The sequence below is a fragment of the Ceratotherium simum genome, chromosome 34 (assembly GCF_057802395.1).
Source record: "Ceratotherium simum simum isolate JZ-2026a chromosome 34, ASM5780239v1, whole genome shotgun sequence".
Lineage (NCBI taxonomy): Eukaryota > Metazoa > Chordata > Mammalia > Perissodactyla > Rhinocerotidae > Ceratotherium > Ceratotherium simum.
The window spans coordinates 18,625,659-18,641,026 of NC_141933.1; the positions used below are offsets into that span (position 1 = coordinate 18,625,659).

Here is a 15,368-nt window from a genome sequence, read left to right on the forward strand (position 1 = left end):
TGAGAGTAAAAACTTCATGATTTTCTCTTGAATTCTCACAAAAGCCATATGACGATAAGAACTAACATTGTCCTGATTTTTTTGAGGCAGGTGGATAAGGCTTAGAGGACTTGTGCAGCTTGCTCAAAAGCCCACTTTTAGTAGGCTATGTGATCAGAGATTACGCAGCACAGGCTACTGACCACTATGCTTGGACATAGCAGGCAGGAGAATGTTTTGGAGAGCGCTATTCAAATATTCATCATGATTATTTTTCCATTTCTATAGAGCTCCTGACTTCCTCACTGCCTCCGCCTATGCCATCTGTTTATCAGCAAATTCATTACCGCTCCTCCTTCACGCCTCAAGCTTTCCTCCCGATGCCCCCTGCCACCATCATCCTGGATATTTGTTACGCATCTGCACAGATTTCATAACAGCAATAATTCAATGATCTTCTTAGCTAAGGAACAGGACTAGCTGGTATGTCTAGGGGAGTAAGAGTTGGGCTTGACTGCAGTGGGAGGGAGATATATAAAATGATGAAGTTGATTACATGGGGGAGGGTCTTGGATGTCAGATTGGGAAGTTGAGATGTATACTAGTAATCAAAAGAGATTTGTGATGAATTCATAGATTTTTAAAACAGAAGGGGCATTATTATCTTTCATAGTGCAGTTTGTTTTAAAATGTTTTAAATCACGAGATGGCTCAAAGGAAATCTTACTTGAAATGTGAACATTTAATGCAGGTAAGAACCGTATTGCTGTGTTTGAAAGGGACAGAGTCCCTGAGATAGCTCCTTTGAAGCCCTAGATTTCCATTCATTTGCCATAACTGTCTCATACCCAGAAGTAGTGAGAAATGTAACAAAGGATTAGAGCAGTTAGAGGGACAACCTGGAATAAAACCTAGCTATCTTGATTTGCAAGAAGGTGTTGCTTCTACTTCATTAGGACTATTAAAGAGCTTCTGAAGTGCTTAGGCTGGAGATGGGAGAGGCTGGGGGTAGTCCATATTGTAGAGAGGCAAAGAGTGTCAGGTAACTGTATACTTTGTTAAATAGAGGGATAATTCTAAGAATATGCCTTTGAGTATTTAGGGGAGTCTAAGAGAACATGTAGTTTACATCTAAAGCAATAATCTAATATATTCCCACCAAGTCACAGACAGTCTCTGCTTAAGTAACCCTAGCAAACAGAAGTTTGCTACTGAAGCAGTTCTTTACCATATCATTTGTCTGCAGTAACAATTGTATTTAGCTAGTTGAGGCCACTGTTCACTTCTTTAGTGGTATAATGTAATGGTTGAGAACTTGTGTTTCAAAATGAGATTTCCTGGATTCGTAATCCCCAGTCATTTTAGATGAGATGTTTAATGTCTCCAAGCCTCAGTTTCTTCATCCTCAAGGTAGGACTTGTGATAGCACATATCTCATGTGATATGAAAAATAAATGCAATAATGCATACAACGTACCTAGCACCTTGCTGTTACACAGTGTGAAATAAATGAGTTGTTTTACTGAGATTTTTGACTATTCTTTAGAATTCTTTGTTTCATCTGGAATCATCTCTTCACAAGGAACAATGGAAGGAATGATTTACACTGATTCAGGCTCAGTGTTCAGAGATGGTGTCAGCTAAGTTGGATCTGGAGTCTTCCTGGAGCAGAGAAAGAGACTTAATGTTTTATTTTCTTTAATCAGCGTATCTGGAAAACGATTAGAGAGTCTGGGAAGCTTAGTCAGTAATTGTAACTTCTAGTTTCAGGATTGGATTTTATATATGAATGTATATAACTAGAACATACTCTTTATTGTGGAATTGTCATTTGAAGTTTAGTGTAGAATTGTTTAATGAAATGAGCACAGAAAACATAAATCTATCTCACTTGATCGTAATGAAAATGAAATTATATCATGAATCACAGTGTCTCTTTCATATTGAGCACTTGATATTATCATCAGAGAAGCTTAACATAGCTTGCTATTGGTATTGATTTTTGAATCAGGAAAAGCTGGATTTGAATTTGGCTTCAATGTTTACTAGTTGTGGAAACTTGGCCTCATTTTTCACCCCTTTAAGCTTCAGTATCTTATCTATAAAATGAAGAAAATGTATCATAAGATAATCCACTGGCTGAGACATAGCAGAAAGTCATTGACTATAGGCAATACATAAAAATATAACTCAATTTGAGGAAGGAAGAAATGCAGATGGAAAAAGCATAGTTATTAAAAAGAGAGAGTCCTTGAGTTATGGCCTATCTGTCTTAACAGGCTCTTCAACTACCCCATTCAGGTGCTCAATGAGTATATGGAATAGAAGACTGAGAATTCATATGAAATGTTCCAAGTTCTTGGATTTCTTGGGTGTGTCTAGTGATACACTGAGGTCAGCTTCCCAGCTTGAGATTTCCTAAAAGCAGAGGTTGAGAGAAGGGTTTGTATGTGGGTGGGCTATTTTGGAAAACAGAATGGAGGCAGTGAACAGGGAGAGTGAAGCAGGGAAGGAAAGACAGTTAATCCAAGATTGTGTTAAGCTGGTCACCATTTATCCACTGGTAAACGGTAGGCTTCTATCTACCAATGATCTCGGGTCTCCTTAAAGTGTGTTAATTCCTTCATCTTTCCAGGTGTGTGTATGCACCAGAATGATGAAGCAGGGTCTTCTAAGCATTTCAAGCAGCAAATATCAGGACAGAAAGCAAGAGATACACTGGTGAGAGAAGGTGTTGTTGGGAAGATCAGTAGGATCAAGCTGTTGTCAGGCTAAAATTGTTAGCATCTGGTTGCTGTATCAATGGTTGGAGAAAAGAGCAGGTCAAGAGGGTATGAATAGAGTGCAAAAAATATCTAATACACTCAGTGATTACTAACAAAAATGCTATTCTTTTGCAGATTTTCCAGTTCAGAGCAATGTGCTTACATCAACCCATAGCAAATGGAGAATCCAAACAATATGAGTGAATTCAGTCTCTTGGGCATTACAAAGAATCCAGAGCTGCAGAAAATACTCTCTGCTGTGTTTCTAATCATGTATGTGTCCACCATTTTGGGAAACCTACTCATCGTGGTAACCATGATGACAAGTCAGTGTGTGAGATCACCTATGTATTTTTCCTTACTTCCTTGTCTCTCATGGAATGCCACCTACTCGTCTGTCATTGCTCCCAAGATGATTGTGGACTCCCTCTCTGAGAACACTACCATCTTCTTTGAAGGCTGCATGGCCCAGCTCTTTGCAGAGCATTTCTTTGGTGGTGTGTGGATCATCCTTCTCACTGTGATGGCCTATGACTGCTATGTGGCCATCTGTAAGCCCCTGCACAATATGCCCATCATGAGGCCTCAGGTGTGCTGCCTGCTGCTGGGAGGGGCCTGGCTGGGGGATTTATCCATCCAGTAACACAGCTTCTCTTCATGTATCAAATACCATTCTGTGGTCCCAATGTCATTGATCACTTTATGTGTGATTTGTTTCCATTGTTGAAACTGGCCTGCATGGACACCCACATCTTGGGCCTCTTAGTCATCCTCAACAGTGGGGTGATGTGTGTGATCATCTTCCTTATCCTCATCACTTCCTATGTCGTCATACTCTGCTCCCTGAAGTCTTGCAGCCCTGAAGGGCGGCATAATGCTCTCTCCACCTGTGGCTCTCACCTACGCAGTGGTCATCTTGTTCTTTGTGCCATGCATTTTCTTGTACACGAGGCCTGTGGCCACTTACCCCATAGACCAGGCAATGGCTGTGTCCTTTACTATTGTCGCACCCATGTTAAATCCCTTGATCTACACCTTGAGGGACACAGAGGTGAAGAACGCCATGCATGAGATGCTGTGGATGAAACAAGGGACCCTGAGCAGTCACTAGCTTACATGCTAAGAACAAATCTTTCCTGCAAGGACAATGAGGTCTTGCTCTCCCATTCATTCCAATTCACTGGGTCCTCAGCAGCCATGGGCATGTTTTATGCATGCAAATCAGGTTAAGATACTACAATCAAGTTGCTGCCTACCTCTCCAGTGCATTTTGTGCTCCATCTCTTTTCTCACAAGGCTCTGGCCACTCTCTCTCTCTCTCCTTGTATAAACTGTCTTTTGAATAATTCAAGCTTTTTCCCGTTCAGGGCTTTTGTTCTTAATCCGATCACTGTTAGAATTCTCTCTTCCAGAGATTTTGCTTGGCTTGCTCCATCTTATTTTTATCATTTTCAGATGAACCTCCACCTACTTAGACAAGTCTTTACTGATGAGTTTCTCTAACTTTTCCCCTCAGTTATTCTCTAGCTCTTCAGCTGGTTATATCCTTAATTTTAATGATCACAAACTGTTCCTTAAAAAATTATTTCTCAGTGCCGACTCCGTGGCATAGCAGTTAAGTTTGCATGCTCTGCTTCAGTGGCTTGAAGTTTGCCGGTTTGGATCCTGGGTACAGACCTACTCACCACTCATCAAGCTATGCAGAGGCGGTGTCACACATAGAAGAACTAGAAGGACCTACAACTAGGATATACAACTCTGCACGGGAGCTTTGGGGAGAAAAAATTATTTCTTGACTTTTATTTTCTCTGTTTTCCCTATAAGATTGTAATCCCTGAAGGGATAGGATTGTGTTCATTCACTCATGCTGTGGGTAGAATAGTGCCAGCCACCTAGTAGGTGCTTAATAAATATCATTGAATGAATATAAGTCTAAAATAGACTTTTTTTTTGATATTTGCAATTTCATAGTTTGCATAAGCAGTAAGGAAGGATAAATAAATATAAACACTTTATGAGTTAGAAATTGCCCAGTTTGCCTGCTGTCAAATTTCCTTTTGGAAGCAGGTATAATCTCAGATTAGTAATTTGCTATTTAAAATGGAGGCCACCACTTTACCAAAATTCTCCACTACTTCTTTTCATCCTTTTTAGAAGCAGGCAGAATAATCTATCATGCTGGAGTCAAGATACCTCAGAATTTAGTGTCTATATCTTGAAGATACATATTCTTTATGAAAAAACTACAACTCTATAGATCTATATATTTTTTTAAACTATGGGAGAGTGATTCTTGCTGATACATTCTAGATACGGATTTCTAAATCCAAAGAGTATTTATTTTCTCCCAGATCCTTCTTTGGCTGTCACTAGAGAGACACATGTCTTTTTAACCTGCCTCCCTTGACTAGATATATGGGAAGCCTAAGGTCATAGCATGATTCAGCATTCTGTTGTGGCTGTATTACTAAAAAAACATATGTTGCTAAGACCGATATTGAAGAGCATACTGCCTATGTTTTCTTCTAGAAGTTTCATGGTTTCAGGTCTTACATTCAAGTCTTTAACCCATTTGGAGTTAATTTTTGTGTATGGTGTAAGATAATGGTCTACTTTCATTTTTTTTGCATGTGGCTGTCGAGTTTTCCCAACATCATTTGTTGAAGAGACTTTCTTTTCTCCATTGTATGTTCTTGGCACCCTTGTCAAAAATTAGTTGTCCATAGATGTGTGGGTTTATTTCTGGGCTCTTGATTCTGTTCCATTGATCTGTGTATCTGTTTTTGTGTCACTCTGATGTTGTTTTGGTTACTATAGCTTTGTAGGATATTTTGGAAATCAGAGAGTGTGATACCTCCAGATTTTTTTTTTTTTTCCCTAAGGATTCCTTTGGTTATTCAGGGTGTTTTGTTGTCCATATAAATTTTAGAATTCTTTGTTCTATTTCTGTGAAAAAATGTTATTGGAATTTTGATAGGGATTGCATTAGATCTTAGCAATATAGTTTCAGGTACCATGCCTGACTGGGCAGGTGAAACAATAGAAAAAATAAAAAAAATTGGACTGCATCAAACTAAAAAGCTTCTGCACAGCAAAGGGAACAATCAACAAAAAGAAAAGACCGCCTAACAATTGGGAGAAGATATTTGCAAACCATATATCTGATAAGGGGTTAATATCCAAAATATATAAAGAACTCATACATCTCAACAACAAAAAAACTAACAACCCAATTAAAAAATGGGCAAAAGACCTGAACAGACATTTCTCCAAAGAAGATACACAGATGGCCAACGGGCACATGAGAAGATGTTCAACATCATTAATTATCAGGGAAATGCAAATCAAAACTACAATGAGATATCACCTCACTCCAGTCAGAATGGCTATAATTAACAAGACAGGAAACAACAATTGTTGGAGAGGATGTGGAGAGAAGGGAACTCTCATACACTGCTGGTGGGAGTGCAAACTGGCGCAGCCACTATGGAAAACAGTATGGAGATTCCTCAAAAAATTAAGAATAGAACTACCCTACGATCCAGCTTATTCCACTGCTGGGTGTTTATCCAAAGAACATGAAAACACCCATGTATAAAGACACATGCACCCCTGTGTTCATTGCAGCATTATTCACAATAGCCAAGACTTGGAAGAAACCTATGTGCCCATCAAGGGACGAATGGATAAAGAATACGTGGTATATATACACAATCAAATAATACTCAGCAATAAGAAATGATGAAATTCAGCCATTTGTGACAACACTATGGACATTGAGGATATTATGTTAAGCAAAATAAGTCAGAGAGAAGGTCAAATACCATATAGTCTCACTCATAAGTAGAAGATAAAAACAACAGCAAACAAACACATAGAGACAGAGATTGGATTGGTGGTTACCAGAGGGAAAGAGGGGAGGGAGGAGGGTGAAAGGGATAACTAGGTACATGTGTGTGGTGATGGAATGTAATTAGTATTTGGGTGGTGAACATGATGTAATCTATGCATAAATCAAAGTATAATGATGTACGCCTGAAAAAAATAAAAATTATATATATGATGACAATAATTACAATATTTGTTACAGTATTTCAAACAAATGATATTTAAATCAAGATTTTTATTTTTAAATACCAAATGTGTATATTTAATAGATATGTAGCATTAATTATCACCAAATATTTTCAGTAAGTATGAGATTCATTTATTTATTATAAAATATTTTCTGAGTTTTACAAAGTGTCAGATACTCTTCTAGGATCTGGGTGTACAGTGATGGATAAGAAAATAAGTTTCCCTTCTGTCCTGGAGCTAACATTCTAGTGCAAGAGACAAACAATATATGCAAATAAAGACTAAGTCGTGGAGTGATAACGGGTTCTCAGAAAATTGTAATGGAGTGGTGCATGTGTGACTGGGTAAATCTAGTTAGGTGGACATGGGGGTTTTCTGAGAGGTGATTTCTAAACCAAGATCTGAATGATGAGATAGAACCATCTTTTAGCGTATCAGTGGGAAGAGCATTTAAGGCAAAAGAGAAAAGCTTGTGCAGAAACCCTAAGGTAGGAACTAGTCTAAAGTGAAGAAGGTCAGGGTAATCAGCACACAGTGGACTAGGGGGAACATGGTCCAAGTAGAGATGTGAAAGATAGGCAGGGTCCTGATCACAGAATGCTATTATTTTTTAACTCGCAACGTAAAAAAGAGCACAGACATCAAAATGACTCTATTAGTATAATAATGAAAAATCAAATCCTTCATAAGATTATAGATGACACAGCAATCTGGCATCAAAAATCGTTGCACATAGCTTCCATTTAACTTTTGCTGTGTCAATAGTAGAACACAATGTTTACGTCTTGCTTACAATATATTAAAATTAAATTTCTGGATTCACTTTATGATTCTTCACTCTGCCTCATGTTAAAGAAAAAGAAAACACCTATGGCAATGTAATAGCATTGGTCTCTGTAAGAACAGTTTATTGATCATTTTCTATTTTAAATATAGAGTTAAAATACTGGAAGGATCATAATGAGATCACTAAACTTAAATATTTGTAATCTTTTTGGTAATTTTCCTAGCGTCAAAGTAGGTCCAGAATCTACATCTTCTATTACATAGGTAAGATGTGTTCTGACCGTTCATGCTGAAATTATTACCTGTCAGATTCCATAATTTCTTCTTTTGTCTGTTCTATAGGTCCCCCAAATTAATTCACATTAAATAGTTTTACTTATTAAACATATGACTTAGCAGCTCAATGTCTGTCTTTTTTTTTCTTTTTCAGCAGCCTGACTGCTGAAACAAATCTCGGTCTTACTACTTTTTTATAGGAACTTGCTGTTACTAATATTAGATTGTAAATCATATGATTATCTCTAAATTAAAACTGAAATATTCGGTATTATTCATGAGACAAAGGCATAGCAAAGCAGGAATAAAATGGTGCTTTAATTTGAAGAAGGGTATTGGCCTAAAAAAGCTACTGCAAGTATCAAACTTATTGGGAAACATTACATGAATTTGCTTCCTATTTCATTGAAAAAATTTAAGCCATTGGAAGAGAACTTCCATAGACTTTTATACTGTATCTACCAATCTGCCACCACCCATCCAATTACATGCTACCTTCCTACCTACTCTATAAATGCATTATCTATGCTGCTATGCAAATGCAACCAACCTCTTTACCTACACAGTGGACCTCATCTCCTTATGGCTTGTACGAGGACATTGGTCTAAAAATCTCTCTATAACCCTTATTTCATCTACATTTTCTTTTCTACTGGATCATTTACATTCTCAAAAAGCAATCTGTTATCTCTTTCATCTTTAATATAATCTCTTCCCTTGATTCCCATTTCCTTCATCAGTCATTTTATTCTCCCTCCATTGTAGAAAAACTCAAGAGGTTCTATAACATCTGTCTCCTATTTGTCTTATTCCATTCTCTTTAAACCCTTTTCAGTAACACTCCAATACCTAATACTTATTGAAAATGTTCTTTTCAAGGTCACTGATGACCTCTATGTCACTAAATTTAATTGTCATCACTCACTTTTCATCTTACGGAATGCATCAGTAACATTTAACCCAGTCTTCTGTGACATACTCTGTTTCCATATCCAAGATTCCCAAATTAATATCTGCAGCCCAGACTTCTTTCTTGAGGATGAGACCTGGAAATCCAACTTCCTCTATGATAGTTCCACTTGAATGACTAATAGACTTCTTAAACTGAATACATCTAAAGCTGTATTTCTGGTTCTTCCCCCATCATCAAACATACTCCTCTCACAACATTCTGTACATCAGCTCATAGCACATTTGGTCTTTCCTTTACTCATTCACCACATCCAGTCTATCGGGAGATCTGTTGGCTCAATGTTCAATATATATCCCAAATAAAACCACTTCTAATCACTTTTAGACCTGTTACCTAGTTCCAAGCCATCATCATCTTTCGACTGAGTTATCACAATGGTCTCATACCTACCTTCTTGCTTTATCTTGGCATCTTTTGCTCTAACACTGGATCCTCAAGACAGCGCTCAGAATTAGCCTTTAAACCCGTAAGTCAGATTATATCACACCTCTACTCAATACTCTTCAATGGCTCTCCACGTCATTCAGGTAAAATTTAAAGCCCTTACAATTACTAAAATGAGCAGTCATAATCTAGCTGCCCTGTCACTCCCCTAAACTCCTCTCTTATGACCAACCCCTCACTGACTTCCCTGGTTACTCTGGTACCTTTCTATTCCTCTTACTGGCCAGGTGTGTTCTTGCTGTATGGACTTTACATAGGCTGTTCTGTCTGCCTGGAACACCTTCTCCCCATCAGCTGCATGACTAACTCACTTTATGTTCCTCAATGAGAAGAACTGATATTTTAGATAGTACTGTTTTTAGACCTTGGCAAGCCCTTGTTCTTGGCTTCACACTTTGAAGTGTCTTCTGGGAAATTTTCAAGTTCTCTTCCAGTGTTTGGGACTTGGCAATGCCTTCTGGTGGGGCAGCCCAGCCTAACCCAGACTGCATGAGTATCATTTTTGTTTTCCCTCTTTGAGGTGCTCTTCAACACTCTATCTCACCCATGGAGTTAATTGGACAGCCCCAGAAGCTCTGAATTCTGTACCTATGAAGTTATTCCAAACCCTGTGGCCAGAACCTTGGTTCCAGTAGGGCAGTGTGTCAATCAAATGATTTCCACAAGATGGTGCATTATTTCTTTCATAATATTGTACTAAGCTGATTACTAGAATGGCATATACGTGCTGATTTTGAGTAACACAGGACAAGTTCAAGATACAGGCTGTGAATGGTCCCCTGCTGACTCTTCCTTGAGCCAGATGTGTGGGCATTTCTAGGCTCTCATTTGTCCTTGGTCTGATTACAGTGCCATCATCTACAGCACTGCAGGTGGTGGGGGTGGTGGCAGGCACCCTGTATCCTGTCCATCCCTCCTGCTGACAACCAAGCAGGTCACCCAAACCCTTGCACAGGATGCCATGTGTCAGACAGTACTTCAGAGGTGGCTGCACTTATCTCCTTCAAGGGCCTTTAGAACTTTTGCTCTGCAGTACTGACTGGCCATTCTGATTAATGCCATGTTTTGCCTTCCCTGGATATGGTGCCACTGTGCTCTCACGTGTTGGTCTTAAACCATGTGTGATGAGGGACATAATTTGCATGAATGGAACAACTTTTCTTTGTCTGGGGCCAACCCTTTCATCCGTCCTCCCTGCTGGTGATGATGTGTGGAAGGCAGGGCTGTGGTTAGTGTTGAAAGACATCACATTCCAGGAATGCAGTGGTTATGGCCCAAACAGTTCAAGGGAAGACGTGGTTGGAAGATGAGTGGTTCTCTACTTTTGGTATAAATTTCCAGTCAATTTAACATGACCTGGAAATGAATTACTGTTCACATTTTCTCACAGATTCTGGTCATCTGGTTTGTATTTGTGCTCATTATCAAGAAAATATTGTTAAGAGAGTCATTGGAAGCCAGGATACTTGGGCAGTCCAATAAATGGTGCAGTATCTTTAGTTATGATGTAAAACCCCACTAAATGCACATTATTAAGGAAGTTCAAAGGCATTATTCCAAAATACAAAGGTTTGATATAGAACAAGAATCGATGGATTCTGGAACTGGATAGGAAGAGAGAAGCCTAGACAACAGGAAGAATCTTTCCGTGCTCTGACTGGACAATAAACAAATACATAAGTACCTGTTCTCTACCTGTGATCCTAATTCTCCACCAATAAGTCACTATATCTTACACTGACTCATGAATTTGTAGTATACTCTTTAGTCAATAGTTTATTACTGTTAATTTTTTTAGATCAAATTGTTTATATAGTTGGGTCCTGTAAAAAATATTTGACTGGTTCTGCACACCCTAAGGGAGGCCTTGCTTTTAGATACATCAATTCTGTGATGAATTAATAATACCTACCCCAAATGACAAAGCATATTTTCATGGAAACTGATAAACCAGTTCTAAAATTTATATCGATCTGTGCCTGTGTTTCAATAACCTTGGTGATACACACAATGTGAGAAGAACAGAGATAGGGATTAGATCTACTAGATATCAGAGCCTGTCATAAAGCTCTGGTTTGTAAACATTTTGCTACACCAGTAATAAAGAATTTTAAAGAACAGAAGAAATGGCCCAAGAATCGAATCATCCATCTTTGGAGACTTAGTATTTAATTTGTAATTCAATAAATGATGATGGTGAAATTTTAAATCTGTGAAGGAGAACTGATTATTGGATAAATTCTGGAAGGGCAAATTTCTGTTTATCTACCCCATCTTATCCCCCAATTTCACACGTCTTTGTGCCTGTTTCTGTTCTTCTCTCTCTTTTCTGATTTGTAAAGTTTTTCTGAATTCACCTTATTTTTGCACAAATAACATGCTTGTTATATTATCTGCTCCACCCTATATTCACACTATTATTTCAGTGTTATTCCACTCGCTTCTTCTAAGAGAAGGAAAAATAAAGGATTAAGCAAAGCAGGGCATGGGATAAAGTAGAAGATGCTAAGTGTGGTCTGAACTAGGAACCAGGGTTCCAGGATTCATTGCTGGAGTCCTGCTGTTGAGTCATATTTTTAAGATATCATCTCCTCTGGGAGTGTGGTCCATGTCAGATGGTTCTTCTATGTCGGAAAAACCATCTAAAATTTCAATCAACACAACAACAACCAACAAACCCCCCCCCCCAAAGAAAATAACAATTGTCCTTGAATACCACGAGCAATTAAAGTGAAGGTGTTTCTAGGTGTTCCCTTTTCTGATGAGTCACTTCAATTCTACTTCTTTCTGTGAGGAGTGAACAGACATAAAAATAGGTGGGATACAAGAGTGTATAGAGTGACAAACTCCTTGGTATGGACCCTCCCTGAAGGGACCTCACAAGCTAAGTCCAAGTTTTCCCTCAAGAGTCCATCCCAGTGCTACATTCCATCAGAGTCAACAGACGGGTCATTCCTTCTTTTTAAAAAAAATGAAACGAGAAAAATTCCTTTATAACTAGAAATTGTGCTTTTATTTTTAAAGACATGGCATATCAAGATGAGCTACTATAAAGAAAAAAGAATATTTTGGATTAATCTATACATCTTTGCACATTTATATATAAAATCTATAACTATCTAACAAGCACTTATTGCTACTCTGCTCCCAAAACATTACATGTCCTTATGGAGTGATGCTGTGCCTTCTCCCAGAACTCAGCTCTTGTATTTAGAGAGTGCATAGGCATTTTACCCCAACCCTGCACAGACACTGTATTCCATCCCAGTATACACGATGATCTCCTTCTGAATATGAAGGGAAATGAAAGCATCTTCAAATAGAAACCCAGGAGCAGACAAAAAAAGAAAAAAAAAAACCTCTAATTGTTTGGGGACATAAAAGTTTTGCAAACATTTGAGCAAGTCAAACCACAGATACCTGTGTCTTGGAAAGTCATACTGATGGGAAATTTCCAAACCCTGAAGGGAACTGAGAGGCAATTCTACAGGTTCCTGACACCTCAGAGAAACCTCTTTAAATTCCAGTTGGAAATCAAGGAGGAAACTTTTGCTTCATTAATTCTTTTTCCGGAGGCTATAGTGAAGACAGTGCTTGAGAAGCAGTGGGGAACATTCTTCACCACGTCTGCCAGAGATGCTTTTCCTTTCTCTCTTAGATGCGAAGTGAGGCTTGGAAACATACTTCACATTTTTCCAGCCACTGAATGGGCTTTTCTCCATAGAGAAGAGGAGACTGCCATGACCAGAATTTTCAAGTAAGTGACACATGGTGAGACTTACAATTTGCATTTTTGCATTTTTGTAGAATGTTTTAAATTATGATGTTGTACTTAAAAATATGGGTGTTGTGGTCCAGGCTACCTAGGTTAATGCAGTGCATGGGCTTAACTATGAACATCTGAACTAGTTACACAACCTTTCTGGCCTCAGAATCTTCACTTTTAATGGGGATTATAGTATTGTCAAGTTCAAAGGATTTGAAAACTCAAATAAAATTATACATGTGGAGTCGATAGGACAGTGCTTGGCACATAGTACGTGCTCAATAAACAGCAGCTATGAGAGTGCAAACTTTCGAGGGCTGTTAGGAGGACCTGTGACCTCAAGTTTAGTGAAATTAGACCCATCTTCAGTTTTTCTTCAAGTTAAATCCAACAAACTAAATATGAAATGCAGCAAGTACAGGTTTTTGTTTTAGCTCTCCAACAGCGCTTTATTTATTCCTTCCATATGTGTGCTCACGTATCATTCTTCCTCTAATGCTCTCCCACTGTGATGCTTTAGATTAAAAAGTGGAATTTTCTGAGGCTGTGTAAAGAATGCTGATGTAGGAGCATGGCAATTCAAGTGCTGTTTACCGTTTACAGAGTTATTATATATAATATCGCACTTAATATTTCCACAACAAAACCCAAACAAATGGCACAGGGAAGGACATCAAGGGTAAGAAATAGTTACTTACTCAACTCACAGAGCAGTCTTCTGATTTTACATAGGTCCACCTAATTTTCTCTAAATAAGTCCACTAAATTTTCTTAGGCATTTGATGTCATAAATAACATTAGATTTCTGCATCAGAATTGTTAAGGAATATTTAAATGGTTGAAGCTCTGAACTGCTTTAGTGATAGTTGTTGTGGCTTTGTCTCTCTCTTAAAATCAACTAAATTGCTAAGACAATAGACAAGAGGAGGTCAGGCAGCCATCAGGAGGGACACAGATGGAAACAGAGAAAGTTTTTTTTTTTTTCTTTAAATTCCAGAAATAGCAAGAGTATTAAACTAGAGATATTGAGGGAAATCAGCAGAACCATATTGAGGGAAGACAAAAGGATCTGAAATCTGGAGAAAACATATTTCCCAGATTATCATGGAAAGGAACGTGCTTAGCTAGAGAGACAAAGAATAAATCTATTATTGCTGAAGTAAATAATAATCTCAGATCAAAAATACAGTGGATTAGGGGGCCAGCCCGGTGGCGCAAGTGGTTAAGTGCGCATGCTCTGCTGCAGTGGCCCGGAGTTCGCCAGTTCGGATCCCAGGCACGCACCAATGCACCACTTGTCAAGCCATGCTGTGGTGGCATCCCATATAAAGTAGAGGAAGATGGGCATGGATGTTAGCCCAGGGCCAGTCTTCCTCAGCGGAAAAAAAAAAAAAGGAGGATTGACAGATGTTAGCTCAGGGCCGATCTTCCTCACAAAAAAAAAAAAATACAGTGGATTTAAAGAACTTAACAGAAAGAGTAATTAAGAATGGGGTTTTAATCTATTCTTTTAATTTGTAATAACTATTTATTTAGAAAAATATATGCAAATGTGACATACATCCACAAACAGGTACATATAAATGCATCTAAAATTTAATGCTTGATATGTAATTAAAAAAGACTACTCATAATGACAACCTTACTACTAATTCCTTATACAGTTTTAAATGTTATATATATACTTCAAAGTGAAACAGGAATTTCAATTATTTTCAGAACGATTGATGCTACAATTAGTATGCTGCCGAAATGAACGAGAAGGAAATAGTGGGTACTGGGGATAGTGAGGAGGCAAAATTCCCAAGGTCACAGCCCCACAGGATGGCCCAGAGCCCACAGTTCACGGCCATGAAGGGCTCTGAGCAATCTCTGTTGCAGTTCCAGCATATTAAAGAGCATGGCTGTCAAGAAAGGAAAGACCATGGAATCTTCTAGGAGAAATATGAACAGAATAAACTACTTCCTATAGGAGTAAATGAAGTTAAAATTGATCAAAGTGAGGACAGAGGATGGGGATGGCTGGGCCCATGATACAACCATTTATGGAAGGTTTACAATAGTTTAAAATTTTTAGCATAAGATTTTATGTTATGTTAGCATGTTAGTTCTACCTATGCAAATTTATTATACTGGATAGGTGATAAAATTATCCTCAAACCCCGTCTCCTTTTTCTGAACTGTTTAGATGATGGAAAATGTGGTCTTGTGGGTTTTAACTTGATTTTTAATTTTAAATATTCTTATAATTATATCAAGATACATATTGAAAATAAAAAATCTATACTATTTTCATACGTTT

General features: G+C 38.1%; 1 pseudogene; it reads left to right on the plus strand.

The window, feature by feature from the left end:
- The first annotated feature begins 2,922 nt into the window (after window positions 1–2,922).
- Window positions 2,923–3,916, plus strand: LOC101399325 (olfactory receptor 4C6-like; annotated as a pseudogene).
- The last annotated feature ends 11,452 nt before the right edge of the window (window positions 3,917–15,368 follow it).